This window comes from Arachis hypogaea, chromosome 15, assembly GCF_003086295.3.
Source record: "Arachis hypogaea cultivar Tifrunner chromosome 15, arahy.Tifrunner.gnm2.J5K5, whole genome shotgun sequence".
NCBI classification, from domain to species: Eukaryota; Viridiplantae; Streptophyta; class Magnoliopsida; order Fabales; family Fabaceae; genus Arachis; species Arachis hypogaea.
The window spans coordinates 23,173,074-23,182,058 of record NC_092050.1 but is presented as its reverse complement, the minus strand read 5'-3'; the positions used below and the strand labels follow the sequence as shown (position 1 = coordinate 23,182,058).

General features: G+C 31.0%; 1 long non-coding RNA gene across 1 annotated transcript; it reads left to right on the top strand.

The window, feature by feature from the left end:
- The first annotated feature begins 4,032 nt into the window (after positions 1-4,032).
- LOC112746943 (uncharacterized) lies at positions 4,033-7,907 on the top strand. The gene is made up of 4 exons (XR_003174678.2): positions 4,033-4,773; positions 4,845-4,927; positions 5,039-5,152; positions 7,705-7,907. It is a non-coding gene; the product is annotated as an uncharacterized lncRNA (long non-coding RNA).
- The last annotated feature ends 1,078 nt before the right edge of the window (positions 7,908-8,985 follow it).

The window sequence follows — 8,985 nt, the reverse complement described above, 5'->3', positions numbered from 1 at the left end:
ACATTACTAATCTGAAATATAAAATGAGAAAGAAAATAAATTTTATATTAAAAAATATAAAAATAATATATTCAAAAAGAATAGTGGTAATATATAAATTGAGTCAACAATTTAAATTTATCTAAAATTAATTTAATCAAATACCAATATTAGAAATAAATTACTTAAATAATATTTAATCTATTCTAATCCTTAGACACGTATAGATTAGAGTCATTCTCGTAACGACAACGAACTGAAACAACGTCTTAAGTTCGAACATTTAGAATTCGTGCAAATTCAGACCTTTCCTTTGTTCTTTGAAAACCTTCTGTATCCCTGATAGAGTTGAATCGAAATTCCTTTTATGGAAAAAGAGTTACGGAGATGGCTTTGATGTGTTGGAGACCAAAATCCGGAAGTCACTATTTATATTTGAGTGTCACACCCATTAAACCCGAAAAATCAAATAAAATAGTATCTCTGGTTTTATTCTCATTTAATTCTGCATTTATGATAATAAATGAGATGACCATTATATAAGTCATTTAATGTAAAATAGCTTAATTTACGATTATAATTAATATATGTATTGCCCATAAATAGATTAGGAAATAATAATTTCGTAACAAAATAATCATTCAATTTGAATTACAGTTAATTGATTGATAGAAATTATAACAAATTGTATGATATTTAAAAAATTAACCAAATCAATTAGTTGATATAATTAATTTATTATAATAAAATGAATTTAATGATTTAAAAGAAATAAATCGAAAAATACCATCAGAAACATGTTACGACAGTTTTATCATTAAGTGCAGAAATTTAATTTTTACATAATAGAATAGATATTTACATATTACTATATTAAACACAGACTAAAAAAATACACTAAACAAAATAAAAGCATCAATGGTAAAATATAACCTAAAAAATCACTTAAATTCAAAAAGAATCTGTGATGAATTATAATAAATCTATATATGAGAAGTAAAAGTAAAATTAAATATTAAAAATAAAATAAAAAGAGCAATTAAAGAAAGTAAAAGAAGATAGAAAAGATAATGTGTGGAATAGATAAAAAATGCATTGCAATAGAAGATTAATATAATTAATTAATACAAAAGATGAAAGAGAAAAATCAAAATACGATCTTATTAAAAAAATATTTTAAAAAAGAATCTATTAATCAACTTTTATAAAAATATTACAAAAAATTTAAATTATCTTTAAATAAAATAATAATATCCTTAAGAATTATTAATCAAAATAAATAAAAAATTAATATAAAATAAAATCATAGAAAAATATTAGCAAAATTAAGATAAAAAATAAAAATAAAAAATTATAAATACTTTAGCTGAAGTACAAAATAGAGAAGAAGAAAAGGGATATATAAAATAATAAGTTAATAATTTGAATTAATTGAGTTCGTTTATTTCATTGCTTTATATATTATTTATTAAATAATTTAATATTTATCTCGATCATATTAAATAATAAATTAGTTATAATTAATTTGGTTTAATGAATCAAACAAAATTTAAAATAATTTGATATTTACTCTAATTAAATTAAATATTTGAAGTTATGATTAATGTAATTTAATGAATCAAATAAAATATTAAATGATGAAATATTTATCCTAATCAAATAAAATTATATAATTGAATGAATCAAACACATTAAATTAAAAAATAATTTAGTTAATTCGTGTCTTAAGGACACATTTTAAAAATATTTATTTTGTAATAATTTTTATAAAAGATTTTTTATAATATTTTTAACCTATGGTTTAAAGACACAGATATAATAACCCATCAAAAAGTACTTAATTAGTTAATACAAATAATTAATATAATTGATTTAGTTCAATAAAAAAAGTTTTTTTTTAGTTTTTTATTTATTAATTATTAATTCATTATAATTAATTTCACAACATTTATTACACGTTATTCATCTTATACATTAATACAATTAATTTATTGATATCAATTCTCGATAATTAATTATAATTGATATAACTCATTTCGCTATACTTTCTAAATAAATAATTAAAAATGCACGTCTCAATTTTTTGTTAAAGTAAAATAAAATAAAATATATAAATTGAGTAGATATAAATTTAAAAATTATAAATTTTATTAACAACTCAAATAAATTAGTACCATGAAATTAAATTTAATGTCTATTTTAAAAATAATTACTGACGTTTTATTCTTTAATTATTAATAATTTAAATAAAATAATACCCTATGACTTATTTTGTTATTTATTTTAAGTAATTACTAACATAGTTTTTAGTAATATCCAAGTGTATATTATCAACATAATTTTATCACTGGTTTTCAATCTTATCATTATTGCAATTGTGTACCGTCTTACTTTTTTTAATTGTTATTATTAGAATTATTAAATAATATTAAAAAATTCTTTAAAAATAGAAATAGCGATGACACCTTGAATAATTAATTCAATAGAATTAAATTTAAACGAATAAGATGATTCAATCAATTATACAAATAATAGCATATTTATAAACATTAATATTGAAAATAGTCTCACTAATGTAAATGATTAATACAATAATTATATAAAAAAATAATTAATTACATAATTGCATAATTTTCAAGATCCTATATAGTTAAATCTAACGGACAAATAAAAAAATATTTATATGATAATGTCCTAATATTTTAACATACTATAAATCATATTATAAATTTATATATCATATTATAATTTTAAGTCAACTCCTTAAACACATTATAACACAAACCATCTAAAAAGATACACCAAATTAACGAATATCACATTGGTCACAACATACACTCTAAATTGTCACGATATTTCAAATAAAAAGAGCATCAATACAGAAAAATCAATGAATATATATAACTAAAATAAAGAGCAACAAAGAGACACACAAAAAAATAAAATAAAATAAAGAGAATCGATAAAAACATTAATATATAAACCACATACACGAACAATGTATAAATTAATTGTGAATTACAAAAGAAAAGACAATACACTATATATATATATATATATATATATGAATTGAAGTACACATGACAAAATAGAATGTTACAAAACAAAATTATAGTAAGATTATTTAAAAGTAACATAAAAATCACACATTTTTTTGTTAATCAGAAGCTAAAATAAAAAAAAAGTGTGTGCCTAATGATAAGCAATTAAAATAAACAAAAATTTTAAAAAATATAAAAAAATAAAATGTATAAATAAAGATAAAAGAAATAAAAATTCAATAAATTACAAAAAGTGTACCTAAACACGAGAGGGAGGGAGGGAGAGAGAGAAAAGAAAGCGAATGAGTAAAAAATATTTAATCTTGTATAAATAGAGGATATTGAGAAAAATAAACTAATTAAATTAATTCATATATTTCGTTATCATATTTATTATTTATTAAATAATTCAATATTTACTCCAATCAAATCAAATAATTAATATAATTAACTAAATTAATATAATTAATTATAATTGATTTGCTTTAACGAATTAAATGAAATAAATCAGAAAATGTAAAACCCAGAATATTTGAAAAGTCTTATTATGATCAAGTCTCAAATCCTACAGTTATTTATAGCCTTAATTTCAGAGATTATTTTATTAAAGATAATTAAGGCAAGTTTTGATTTATTGGATTTGAGATAAGTTATGATTATTATCCAATTTTATAATTATTGGATTATTTTCTATATTTAAAGTATAAGGTTGATAGTTATGAAATAATAAGGATTTTATATGATTTGGATTAGATAAGTAATATTTTAAATATTAATATTGTTATTTTGGAAAATAAAGAAATTAAGTATATTATTTCTAATTATTTGGTTGGGACATTTTATTGAAAATAATTTGTAAAAATGAGGAGCAAATAGTATTTTCTATATACAATTAGTGTTGGATTTAATTGGGGTTTCAATTACTATATTATCCCTATTTTTGAGTGAAATTACCATAATGCCCTTAACCCTAATTTTCAAAATAAAACCCTAAGATCCTACCCGGTAGCCCATTGCTTCCCCGTGCCCCAGCTGCAGCTGAAACCCTTCTTTTCCTAACTCAGCAGCAGCGCTTCTCTTCCATGAAGGAACGAAAACAGAATAGAGAGGGAGAAGGACTTAGCGCCGCCGGCTGGGTACTGCCGCCGTGACCGCCAGACTGCCACACGCGAGGAGCGCCGCCATCGAAGTCGCCCCGTTCATCCCTGCCCAGTCGCGGTTCTGACACCCATCACCCTATTCCGTCGCTGGAGATCTCGGAGCCGCCGCTCGTTGCTCCATCCTTGTCACCGCCACTGCCTCCATGTCTTCCAATAGCGCCACCATCGCCGCCGTGGATCGCGACCAGAGGGGAGCACGAAATCGAGAGAGAGTGAGGCGTGGAGACGGCGTCGCGCGGGGAGGGACTCGCCGCTGCCGTCGCGCACAGCCATGTGTCGTCACTGCCGTCTGAACAGTTGCCGTCGCTCTGGGGTGTAGTCCGCCGCTGCCACCAGTGGAGGTCACTGCTTGGAACGGAGATGAGAGAGGGAAGCAAGATGAATCCCCTCCGCTTCTGGTGCTCTGGTTCGCCGCCACTGCCGCCGGAATCCTTGGCCGCCGCTCCTACCGTTGCTCCATTTGGGTTCTGGGTGAGCGCGCCCCATTGCCTTTGGAAGCCGCTGCTTGGGCCAGGATGCTATGGTGGTTGCTAATGAAGCCGCTGTTGATGGGGCTGCTATGTTCAGTAAATTCTGCGAGTTTCGACTTCTCGGTAAGGGTTTTATTTGTGGTTTCGGTCACTTTGAGTTTCGAGAAGGTTTTGATGCTGCGCGGTTTTTATAGTTGATTCACCGGAGATTCTGGCCGCCGCCGGAGCTGTTGCCGGGGCCGGTTCGAAGTCGCAGCTGCTTCGTGTTGTTATTCCGGTAAGAAATTATGTTTCGAAAGCCTTACGTTAGTGTCCCGTACGTGTATTAAAGCCTTTATGGTATTAATGTTCCTAGAGTTAGTAACTGAGGTTGCTTGTTGTAATTTAGAGCTGTTTATGCTGCTGCGAAAATGTGTGGGGCTGTGCTTTGAAGCTGCCTTTGATTTTGAGTTGAGGTGAAAAGAACTTATGAGGCGCTTGGATTATGGAATTGCGTTTTGAGGTAGGGGCACTTTCCGAAAACTATATTTTGTATATTGGAATTATTACATATGGGTACTGATGTGAGGATGTGTATTTGGTGATTGTATCAGTCCTATGTATTGTTTGGTTGTTTTGTATGATTATGGGTGTTGGTTTAACTCGACTGTTGTGTGGCTTTGTGAAACGAAATGCTTTTGAAATTGATTCTTTTAAAGCTTTGAGATCGAGTTGAATTCGTTGGAAATTGATTTGAGTTGAATGGATTTTCTTGAGAATGTGAAAAAAAATAGAATACACTTTTGAATTCAGCCTGGCTTGCTTTAATGATCTGGTTTGATAAATGACTATTGCTGAACCGTTTCTTTGAAACTTTAGAAATGAGTTTATTCGGCTGATAATGATTTGGTTTTTGAAATGGTTTTCTTGGAATATGGAATTGAGATGGTTGTTGAATTTGGCTTGCCTTGAACTGATTTTGGATTTTGGGCTGTTGAAAAGGATTGTGGAACGGTTTAGTTGGGACCCGAATCGGGTGGCAAAGTCCAAGTTTTAGGGGAGGTGCTGCCAAAATTTCTATAAAATCCGAGTCTTTATTGAATGTTGTCTGGAAAAATGATGAGTTAAAGACTTCTACTATTTTACTTGAATTATCAAGAAAAGAATGATTCATGCTTTTGAAATGAATTATTAAAGAGGAAATTGTGATTCAGTCTTGCTTCTTAAGAAAGGCATTGTATCTCTTTCAGAAGAAAGTTATTTAGATGAGACTTGTGTTTTAAAGCTGTTTGGATGTGAAAAGGGTTTATGTCTTTGAATTTGACTTGGGGGTTTTAATTAAAGAAGTTTCAATGACTTTGAAAGAACCTGAGTGTCTATTGACAAGTTTCATTTTGAAATGTTTTGAGAAAGGTTTTGAGTACTCTTTGAATTCTGAATTCTTGCAAGACTAAAACAATTTTTAACAGTTGAAACGTTTTAGAATTTGTCATGGGGGTTAAAGCTGGTTTTGCCTAAGTAAAGGAAACGGCTTTGAAGGAAGTAAATGATTACGTGACTCGGTTTGGCTTAGATCCTATTTTATTACTCAAATCGGAAAGCCAATGTTTTAATGATTTTAAATGAATTTGGCGAAATGAGTTATGCTATTCTCCCCTAAGGACTTGGGACTCTGCCGAGGAACTTTTGTTACAAAAATCCCATTGTTGGATGGGTGATTTTGAATGATTCAAAAGGAATCTTTAACTTTCCATGGTTTTGGAAGTTTTGGAAAGAGGAAGCCGAGAGTGGCTTATTTCAAAAAGGGAATTTTCCTTGAGTAAAATTGGCTTATGAGCCTGAGATAATTTGAGAAATGAGATCTTTAAAGCCAAGGCTGAAAAGAGTTGAAACTTGATTTCAAAGTGAAATGAATTGAGAAAATGATTTATGGCTTAAATGCCGATTTCATGAATTTGATGATTTTGAATGTGGAAGTGCTGTTTTATTATGAGCCGGAATGGCTATGTATGATTATGAATATTGACTGGTTCTGGATTGAACCGTGAGCCGGAATGGCTGTGTGTGATTATCAATATTGGCTGGTTCTGGATTGAACCGTAAGCCGGATGGCTGAGATGGATGTTGATCCATGGATGAGAATGAATGCATGTATATGCTGAATTATTGGTAATTGTGATTTTTGCACTTCCACTATTGGAGATGAGGGTTTCCCTGGGTAGTAGCAATGGCTAGCCACCATGTGCTCCAGATTGAGACTTGAAGCTCTGTTAACCCAATGTCGTAAGTGTGGCCGGGCACTGTGAAAGGCCCAGATGAGCTCGCCCCCATAAATATTCACCAGTGATGGTGATGGATAAATATTCACCAGGGATGGTGATGGATAAATATTCACCAGTGAGGGTGATGGATATGGATCATGATTATGATCAAGTTTATGATGAGTATAACTCGAGTTGGGGATGCACGACAGAGGGACAGTCCAATGGTTAGCTACCAGGACTTGTCGGGTTGGCTTTATAACCGACAGATGATATCATCAGCCACTAGGGACAAGCATGCATCATATGCATTGGTGTGACATTGGTTGGGTGTGCATATTATACTTGGTTTGCCTATGTGATTAATTGCTAACTATTCTACTTGTAATAACTGTTTGTCTGTGCTAGAACTTCCTATCTGTGTTTGCATCTGGGACTCTGTTGGATTGTGGTGATTGGTTGTTGGTTGGATTGTTTGGGCCTAGGGCCGTGGTTGGAAAGAGATGAACTGACGGTTGATTTTGGTTTTGTGTTTCTGGTTTGGAATAAAATTATGAAAGGCTATTTTGGTTCCGCATAGATAAACCGTTTTGAAAGGCTTTTGAGTTTTGAGAATTGAACGGTTCTTCTTTCCGAAAAGATTTCCGACTTTACTTTCATTGTAAACCGTTGTTTTTGAAAAGAGGCAAAAGACGGTTATGAATCACTGGTGCGGTTATCTTCATGTATCCTATTACAGTAATTACCAAAAACCCTCTACTGAGAACCCTTTCGAGGATGATGTTCTCACCCCCCTACATTTTTCCCCTTTCAGGATATGGGCGCAGAAGTTACGAAGAGCTTATTTAATTGTTGTTGTGATGCCCTGTATCGTTTTAGTTATGGTTTATTGTACCCTGGCCTTTATCTTGATATATTCTGTAAGAGGGATAGGAAATTGTATTGGATTATGCTTGTAATAATATTTATATATATATTTGTATATATATACGGATGTACTCTTTATGAGTTTTGTTAGTTGTATGGTATTTATGGATGTATGTTATCGTATGAAAGTGTTGTTGGGAGCGGTGTTGCGGTTTAAAGTTTTAAACAGGCTCATATTTTAGTATTAAATAGTATAAGAGTCGTCATAATATCCGAGCTATCAGAGTCGCGCAGCCGGAAGTGTGAACTTTGGTAGTTAGGGTGTTACATTATGGTATCAGAGCAGTTCTTCCTGTAGAGCCTGAGGAATGGACTGACTATGCTTCGGTTGCATGCTCTGAGCGTTTGTCATGTATTAGGTCTTGTCGAAAGACAAGAATTAGAGCTTTATGCACATGACAGTCTATTGATTAACGTTGTTAGTCTTGCGTTGCATAATTCCTGATATTAAGTTTGGCCGGCTTAATACTAGTGAATTATGTATATGAAAGCACTGATGGGTTATCATAGATCATATACGAGTTTCGAGTAAAGCGAATCGCGGGCTTTGGGGGAACGTTAGAAACTTTTTCTCGAGGCTATTCAGTTGAGTGTCTTGAATTCTGTTCGAGTCGACCTGTTCTTTTATATCCTAACTTGAAGTTCTTGTTTGGTACTCCTCTTGAAAAGTAATTTGATGTTTCCACTCTATTCCTCTATTCATATGCATTCTTGAATGATCTTAAGTGCATATGCTTGTTTAGAATCCTTGATGCATCTGTCTTCCTCTGTTTGAGTTCTTCTTGATTTAAGTATTCTTTGATATAGTCTTGAACTTGTCTTAATGTGCTGTGACTTTTAACTCTGGGTTCCGAGTTCATTCTTAGAGAACTTGTTGATTCAGTTTTCCTCTTATTTGACAGTGATTACAGCTAATTTTGGGATTTTTATAAAAATTACTGTTGACTAGATATACACTTATCTATATGTGGAACTTTGAAGATTTCTTATACAGTTTAACAACTATTTATTTCTAATGCCTCGCCTGTACCTTTACTGGTTTATAGAACTGCACCTACTTAAAATACAAATTGACTTTCTAGTAAATTTACTATGGTTCCAATGCACATCTTCATTTGATTATGTATTTGGGTATTTTTTTCAAAATTTTGAAAAGAAAGGATTTACC